A 9,626-nucleotide genomic window follows, 5' to 3' on the forward strand; every position below is an offset into this window, starting at 1 on the left:
AAGCAATTGGAGAATCGATTCATATATAAATGTGTCATGTGTGGAGAATGGACCTCTAACTAATCCATCCATCATCTTGTTTCTCAAATCCGTTTATACAATCTGCCTAGTTTATTAACTTGTTTTATTTAATTTAATTTCGTCAAAACCTTAATCCCCCTTTACTTTAATGTCCAATTTAGTTAGAAATCAACTTAGTTTGTGCTTTTAAGTGTTTAGTTTTACATTCTTTGAGTTAGTTTAGTGTTTTATATTGTGTTTTTACGTTCTTGAGTCAAGTTATTACTTAATTTCGTCCAAATTTGTGTTTGTGCTCAAATCTGCCCAGAAAGTGGTTTTTAGGCAGATTTGAGTGTGTTTGTGTTGTTTTGAGTCTTTTGAGTAAATTTCACATTGATTAGCATCCCTAGTTAATCCCCGGTCTAGAACGATCCCTATTTGCTCATTTACTACAATTGTCATCCATAGGGTTAATTTGTGTGTTTAACTATTTTCGCATCACCCGCTCCCGTCAGGTGGAATCATTGATGGCAGAGGTGGAAAGTCTCAAGCAGGAGATCCAGCAGCTTAAGTACGAGAATAGAAGTTTGCATGTGCTTGCAAATAACTATTCGTCGGGCATGAAGAGGAAGCTTGATGAGCTGCACGAATCTGAGGGTCGAATCCAAAGTGACCGTCAAAGGCTTGCGGCTTGTCTCCAGAGGCACCTTTTTCCTGGGTCATCCAGCGCTTGGCCAAGTATTGAGGCCTGGAATGCTTTAGCTCCGATGCCTTCCGCTCCGATGGCTTCCGCTCCGATGCCTCCCGCTTCTATGCCTTCCGCTCCGACGCCTCGTAGTGGGGCTTCACGTAAACAACCTTTGTGAAGCTCCATCTTTCTCCATGTTTAGTATCTTTATTTAATATATAAATTTTTTTTTTTTTTTTTTTTTTTTTTTGAACATGCTTTGTTTATTCAGTGCATTGGGTTGCCTCCCAAGTAGCGCTTTCTTTTACGTCTTGCAGCCGGACGAAGAACCCAATCACTCCAGGATATGTTCACAAATCGGATGAGAACTCCGAGTCATGAACTAGTACCTAAAACAAGAAACAAAACAAAATTAAGAATCTGGAAAAATAAAAACAAACGAAAATAAAACAATCCAAGGGATTAGCAAATTTTCTAATCCCCGGCAACGGCGCCAAAATTTGATGCGGGATTTATACGCACACAAATTAAACCCTCTTTTTGACAATTGTAGTATAAGTATAAGTAGGGATCGTTCTGGACCGGGGATTAGGAGGGATTGTTAATCACTTGGATTTGACTCAAAAACGTAAAAACAAAGTTTAAAACACTATACTAGACTCAAAGAATGCAAAACTAAACTTTAAAATACTAAGACAAACCAAAAACTCAAAATGCTTTAAAACATAAACTAAACAGATTCTAAGCACTAAAGAATAAGAAAGTAAAGGGGGATTGAGTTTTTACGAAATTAAAACTAATGCACAGATTCTAATTAAAACAGAATGTAAATATGAATATGATAAAATGGAATGAATGGATGATAGAATAGCTAAGGGGTTCATCTCCACATATGTTACACTTGCATAATAAAACGATTTCCAATTGCTTTTCAATAAACCATGAATTCTCAACGCCCCGGGTTAATTAGGTCCGCTTAAATTAACCGTCAAGTTTTCCTTAAGTTAATGAATTGGATGATTGCATACGACAACCCAAAGCATTCCTCACAAGTTCCCTACATGAATTGCATAATAGAGATACAAGCAAGAATCATTAAGCATCATGAAAACTATAAGTGTTGACGAGGCATTCGTTACTATGATTGCATGAAACTTATGCCAAGAATTTGTTTAACGCGATTGTTTATAAGCAACCTCCACTACTTGTGAATATAAGTTCATAACTATTACGTGAAACTCACTTATATTCTAGCGTCAAATTCATGCATGAAAATTAAGCGTTCATTCTTAATAAACATACATAAATAGGTTATCAATCAAACAGTTAAACAAATTGAATTCACAATTTATGAAACGTAATTAAAAGTAATCAAATCATATTACAAATATAAACATAATTTCGAATCACCCCCTAGCTAAAGGGGGGTTTAGTTCCTCATACAAAACAAAGAGAATTGAAATTAAACATTGAAATCAAAGAAACGCCTAAACATTCCAACAACTCAAACTTGAATTGTATGAACGTTTAGGCCCTCTTCTCTTCCTCTTTATTGTAGCATAAGGTCTAGGGATAATTGGTTTGGGGGATGGAAGTGTGGAATGGAAGAGGAGTAGTGGAGAAGTGGAAGGGGAATGGAAAAATGGTGTTTGGATTACAAGGTAACTCACGGCTAGGGGAGGGAATGGAAGTGTTTGAGGGGTGTTGTGTTGTGAATGAGATGATGCTTGAATGAATGAATGCAAGGGTATTTATAGGAGTAGTGGAGGGAACATATGGCTGTTTGTTTAAGCATGCATGTGCTGGAATGTGGTGGAAAATAGCTAGGAAAGCTGGAAAGCACAAGGATCCCACGGCAATGACAGTTTTTGATGTTGGATTTGCATGTGTGTGCTGGAAATGGTGTGTGTATGCATGTGTTTGGGAAGCTTTCTTGCTCATTTTCTGGATGCAATGATGAAGAGTTTAATAATTAATGCATGTAGGTGACTGAAATGATGAAGAATGAGTGGTGGAAATGAAAGGGAAAGCTAGAAAGACATGTGAAGATGCTGGAATTGTGAGTAGGCCACGGCAATGTGTTTTCAGGATGGTTCTTTGTGGTTGTGATGCATGTGATTGCATGTGTTGATTGCTAAGGTGTGTGATGATGAGTGTAAGTGGAATAAAGAATGAATGAAGGCATGTGAATTAGGTGGAATGCTGGAATGATGAAGGGGATACACGGCACAAGGTTTGGAATGTGGAGAAAGGGGTGTGAATGATTATGGGATGCTGGAAATCTGGAAAGGCACGGCAATGATGCTTGTTGTTGGTGAAAATGTGGCTGAATGGATGGATGGAATGGTGTGATTGAATGATTAAAGTGCATGTGTAATGAATTGGAGTGACAACTAGGTTATGAGGGGAATGCATGTGGCTGAAATTGCATGTGGAAAGGTAATGAATTATGCACGGCAATGATGTTGAGAAAGAATGTGTTGGCTGCATGGTTTGTGAATGAATGGGGTGTAAATTATGGTTGCACATGGAAGAGGATTGGATGGTGCGTGTTTATTAATGAAACTAGGGTGATAGAATAGAGTGGTTGGTTACGGTTTAGAGAAAAGTTAGGTTGAATTAGAGTGAATGGCTGAATGGTGCATGTGTGATAGGAGCATATTTAGGCGACTTACTTAGCTTGTTTTCGTGCATCTATGTTGTTAATTCATAATTGTTTTAGTAGTTTAAGCCATTTTCGTGTGTTTTTAGGTTCATATGGCTAAGGAAGCAAAAAGATGCATTTTGGAGCATTTTGGAGCAAAATTGGGCTTGGAATGGATAGCATATGCTTGGAGCCAAAGTGTTGGACGAATTTGAAAGCCTTGTATGCACTTTGGACATAAAACAAAGGGCCTAGCCCAATCAAACAATCCTTTGAGCCATGCAAAACCTCTAGCCCAATCAACAACCCTTAGCCACATGCATTCACATGCATCACAACCCCAAAACCATCAAGAACCACCATTCACACACACATGCACTTAATCCTTCATCATTACACCACCTTCTCCATCTTTATTCCACATGCATTCATCATAATTCACCCTAGCTACCACCATTCACACACACATGCACTTACTCTTTCATCATTGCACCACCATTCACACACACATGCACTTACTCTTTCATCATTGCACCACCAATTCAACACATGCATTTCCACCTTCCTACTTCATCATTTCATCCACATGCACTCTCAATCATAACAACCACATTCACTCTTAAACAATCACCCACATATTCTCCCATTCCCCCTATAAAAACCCATGCATTCATACACAAAAATCACATCTCATTTTCATACACAACACATCACAAACACATCCAATCTTCCCTCATTGCCGTGAGCTACCATTCCCTTATAATCCAAACACCACTCCTCATCCATTTCCATAATTCCCCAATCCATTCAACACACCAACAACATCCCTTAGACCTTGTGCTACGACGAAGAGGAAGATAAGAGGGCCTAAACGTTCATACAATTCAAGTTTGAGTTGTTGGAATGTTTAGGTGTTTCTTTGATTCTCTTTGTTTTGTACCATGAGGAACTTTCTCTCGGCTTCATTCCATTAGATACACTCTCCCATTTCTTAAAGGATTTCGACATCAGTTTTGCTTCAAGGGTTCTTTCTTCTTAATCCTATGTTCACTCATGTTATATATTTTTATGTCAAACCTTTTGTAAACATGAAGTGTAACTAATCTCTCTCTAGGGATTCGATGTAGCCTTGCAAGATTGCCATGTAGTTAATTCGGAATTCTCATTTAATCTATCTATTTCTTGTTTCATTCTCCGATTTAATTATGACTTAGTGTGTTGATTTTAATGCTTGATCATCATTTGAATTAACCACAGGTTGTTTAGCCAAGATTAAAGCACACATCATGCATAATCTTGGTAGATATGTGAATGAATGAAGGGAATGTTTTGCAAACATCCTGCCGAGTGTTCCCTTTGGTTTTGTGAAAGTTTCTTGTGCACTACATAGTCTTGATTAGGAACCAAAGTTGCACATCACAATTAGGCTCATGATTAGAGACATTTGATCAAATCCACACATCATATGGCTGATCATATCTAAGTAAAACAAACACAAGAAATAAGTAGAGGGATGAGTATAATCTGACTTAACAAGCATGGACTTGGCTTAGCAATGGTGAAATCGAATCTCTAGCTTCATCTCCATTTGTGCTATCTCTTTTTATTAGCTGTTGATTCATTCATTTTGTGTTTACTTCATGTCCTTATGCTTTAATTTACAATCTGTCATTTAGTTTAATCAAAACCTAAATCCCCCTTTACCTTATTGTTCAATTTAGTTAGAAATCAATTTAGTTTATGCTTTAAAGCATTTTGAGTCTTTGGTTTGTCTTAGTGTTTTAAAGTTTAGTTTTGCATTCTTTGAGTCTAGTATAGTGTTTTAGATTGTGTTTTTAGCGTTTTTGAGTCAAATCCAAGTGATTAACAATCCCTCCTAATCCCCGGTCCAGAACGATCCCTACTTACATACTTACTACAATTGTCAAAAAGAGGGTTTAATTTGTGTGCGTATAATTCTCGCATCAATGTGACATTGTTTTGTGACATAGAATGGATAGGGTGAATGATTATGTGGCTGCATGTTTTAATGAAGTTGCATTTGGAAGGGTTGGAAAGTGGAAGGGAAAGGCACGGTAAAGAAGAATGTTTGGTGCTTGAAATGCATGTGAGTGCATGTGTGTGTAAATGGGTGAAAATGTGGGTTAAAGTGATGCATGGCTAGGAAATGTGAGTGAATGATGTGCATGTGTGTGAATGCATGTGGAATAAAGAAGAGTATGGAAGTGAATAAATCATAATATGGCTAGTTTAAAGGGCTAGGTGATGCGAAATATATAAGCACACAAATTAAACCCTCTTTTCGACAATTGTAGTATAGATATAAGTAGGGATCGTTCTAGGCCGGGGATTAGGAGGGATTGCTAATCTAATGAAAATTGACTCAAAGATGTGAAAATATGTTTTAAAACACTTTAAATAGACTCACAAGACTCTTACTAACTTATATGACTCAAAACAAATTTTAAAGACTCAAAACAACCAAAAACAACCAAAAAGACTCAATTTAGACTCTATGACTTAATTTGGACGAAAATACACTTGGTTTTGACTCTAAAGACTCAAAAAGACTCTTTTGGACAGATTTGGAACAAATAAGAAAGGGGGTTTTGATTTTGGACGAATTTAAAAGAAAACAAGTGACTTAAAACTTTAAAACAGATTTTGGACGAAAATAAGAAAAACTAATGGATGATGGGATAGCCAAGGGATACTTCTCCACACATGATACATTCAAACATAAATTGATTTCCAGTTGCTTTTCCGATAAACCATGAACCTCAACACCCCAGATTAACCGTGACATCACTAATTAACCCTCAGATTTCCCTTAAGTTAGTGGATTGGATGACATCATACGACAACCCAAAGCATTCTTCAAAAAGTCCCCTACATGACATCATAATAGAGATATGGTTAAAGATCATTACGTTCAATGGAAACCATAAGTATTGACAAAGCACTTGTAACTATGACAACATGATACGCATGCTAGGAATTTACTTAACATGACTGTGAAAACAACCTTAACTACTTGTGAATATAAGTTTGTGACGATTATGTGAAACACCCTTATATTCTAGCCCCAAATTCAAGCATGCAAATTAAGTAGGCCTCCCTAACAAACATACAAGAATAAGTTATCCATCAAACGGTTAAGTAAATTGCATTCACAATTTATGAAATCACAACTGGAATTAATCAAATCATATTATAATTGTAATCATGGTTTCAAAGCATCCCTAGGCTAAAACGAGTTTAGCCTCTCATGTTCATGACAAAACAAAGCAATATAGATTTAAACATTGAAAGTAAAAGATAGATTACACCTAGACACGTCCAACACTCCAACTTGAATGTACAAACGCCCAAGGGTTGGTCTTCCTTCTCCTTCTCCTTGCTAGGTCACGGCACAAAGGTCTATGGTGAGTTTGTGGACGATTTTCTGGATTTTGGATGGTTTTAGGTATATATGGTGGTGCGGCAAGGGGTTATGGTGGTGTATGGAGGTTGGGATGGATGTATGGAAATAGGGGAATGATGGATGGGTGGTTGCAAGGTCACGGCAAGGGTTGATTTCTGAAGGGATGTATGAATGTTGTGTGAAGGGATGGTGGTGATTAAATGGCACGGCAAGGCTGTTTATATAGGCTATTTTGGCACACTTAGTGAAGGAAAAGGATTGCCTAATTGATGCGAGATTTATACGCACACAAATTAAACCCTCTTTTTGTCAATTGTAGTATATGTATAAGTAGGGATCGTTCTGGACCAGGGATTAGGAGGGATTGTTAACCACTTGGATTTGACTCAAAAACGTAAAATAACAATATGAAACACTATACTAGACTCAAAGAATGCAAAACTAAACTTTAAAACACTAAGACAAACCAAAAGACTCAAAACAACACAAACACACTCAAATCTGCCTAAAAACCACTTTCTGGGCAGATTTGAGCAAAACCACAAATTTGGACGAAATTAAGTAATAACTTGACTCAAGAACGTAAAAACACAATATAAAACACTAAACTAACTCAAAGAATGTAAAACTAAACACTTAAAACATTAAAACAAACCAAAAGACTCAAACATCACCCAAAACACTCAAAACTGCCTTAAAATCACTTTCTGGGCAGTTTTGAGCACTTTGGTGAATTTGGACGAAATTATGTAACAAAATGAATCAAAACACTTATAAACATAAACTAAAACACTTTCTACTAAATTGGACAATAAAGTAAAGGGGGATTGAGTTTTATACGAAATTAAATAAAATGTACAGATTCGAATTAAGACAGATAGTATATATGAATGTGATGAAATGGAATGAATGGATGGATGCTAGCCAAGGGGTTCATCTCCATACATGTTATACTTGCATAATAAAATGATTTCCAATTGCATTTCAATAAACCATGAATTCTCAACACCCCAAGTTAACCGTGATGGACTAATTAACCTTCAAATCTTCCTAACGTTATTGAATTGGATGATGCATGCGACAATTCAAAACATTCCCCACAAGTCCTCAACATGAATGCATAGAAGAGGTACAAGCAAGAATCATTACGCTCTATGAAAATTATAAGTGTTGACGAGGCATTCGTTACTATGAATGCATGAAACTCTTGCCAAGAATTCGTTTAACGCGATTGTTTATAAGCAACCTCCACTACTTATGAATATAAGTTCGTAACTATTAGGTGAAACTCACTTATATTCTAGCGTCATATTCATGCATGAAAATTAAGCGTGCACTCTCAATAAACATACATAAATAAGTTATCAATAAAACGGTTAAACAAATTGAATCACAACTTATGAAACGCAATTAGAAGTAATCAAATCAAAATGCAAGCATAAACATATATTCGAATCACCCCCCAACCAAGGGGGAGTTTAGTTCCTCATGGTACAAAACAAAGAGAATCAAAGAAACACCTAAACATTCCAACAACTCAAACTTGAATTGTATGAACGTTTAGGCCCTCTTATCATCCATTCCTCATTCGTACAAAACAAAGAGCATTGAAATTAAACATTGAAATCAAAGAAACACCTAAACATTCCAACAACTCAAACTTGAATTGTATGAACGTTTAGGCACTCTTCTCTTCCTCTTCGTTGTAGCACAAGGTCTAAGGATAGTTTGATGGTGTAAATGGTTTGGGGAGTGGTGGAGGAATGGAAGGATGGTGTTTGGATTTGTAGGGAAGACTCACGGCACAAAGGGGGTGGTTTGATGGTCTACATTTCTGCAATGGATGAGTTTATGGAAGAGTGTTTGGAATGGGTGAATTTCTGGCACAAAGGCCTTATTTCTGTGGTGAATGGATTGTGTATGAATGAGAATGAATGAATGAGTATTTATAGGTGAAATGGGGGGGAACATGACAGCTAGGTTGCATGTGCTAATGCTTGTGTGTGCATGTGAAATCTGCCAAGATGCATGTGATTAAAGGGTGGAATGAATGGAATGCAATCTGAAATGCATGTGAATTAAAACTAGAGTGATGATTAGGGTGAGTGTACATGTGCTTTGACAGCTAGGATGAATTAATTAAAGGAAGTGCATGTGATTGCAAAATGTGAATGATTATGAGTGTGTGTGAGTGAATTAAAGGATGGAATGCATGTGAAATGAATGAAATGCAATCTGAAATGGGATAGCATGTGGGTGAATGTGTGGCTGCAATGATGAAATGAATGCATGTGTTGAATGATTAAAGTGCATGTGCAATGTTTTAAAGGATGGAATGATGGAGGAACAAGTGCATGTGAATGCATGGTGATAGCATGTGCACGGTTTTGGTTGGAATGATGGCAGATTGTGAAAACATGTGAATGCATGTGTTTGATGAATGATAAGTGGTGAATGATATGATAAGTGATAAGTGGTGAATGATAAGATAAGTGATAAGTGGTGAATGATAAGTGATGAATGATAAGTGGTGAATGATAAGTGATATGATATGTGATTATGATAAGTAATGGGAGCATGTGAGAGAATGAATAATGAATGCATGTGTATGGTTTTGGGAGAAAGGTGGAGATGCACGGCATAAGGGAATTGGAAAGGTTTAAATGTCCTAAAACTAAAGGGAACAAAGTTCCAACACTTTGGTCTTCAATTTCGTCCAACATTTTGGCGCCAAGCATAAGCTATCCATCCTTAGCCCAAAAGTGCTCCAAAAGTCTCCAAAATGCATCTTTTTGCTCCTTTAGCCCTTTGGACCTACAAACACACGAAAATAGCTTAAAGGACTAAAATAACTAAAGAAACATAACGTA

The sequence above is a fragment of the Pyrus communis genome, chromosome 10 (genome assembly GCF_963583255.1).
Source record: "Pyrus communis chromosome 10, drPyrComm1.1, whole genome shotgun sequence".
NCBI classification, from domain to species: Eukaryota; Viridiplantae; Streptophyta; class Magnoliopsida; order Rosales; family Rosaceae; genus Pyrus; species Pyrus communis.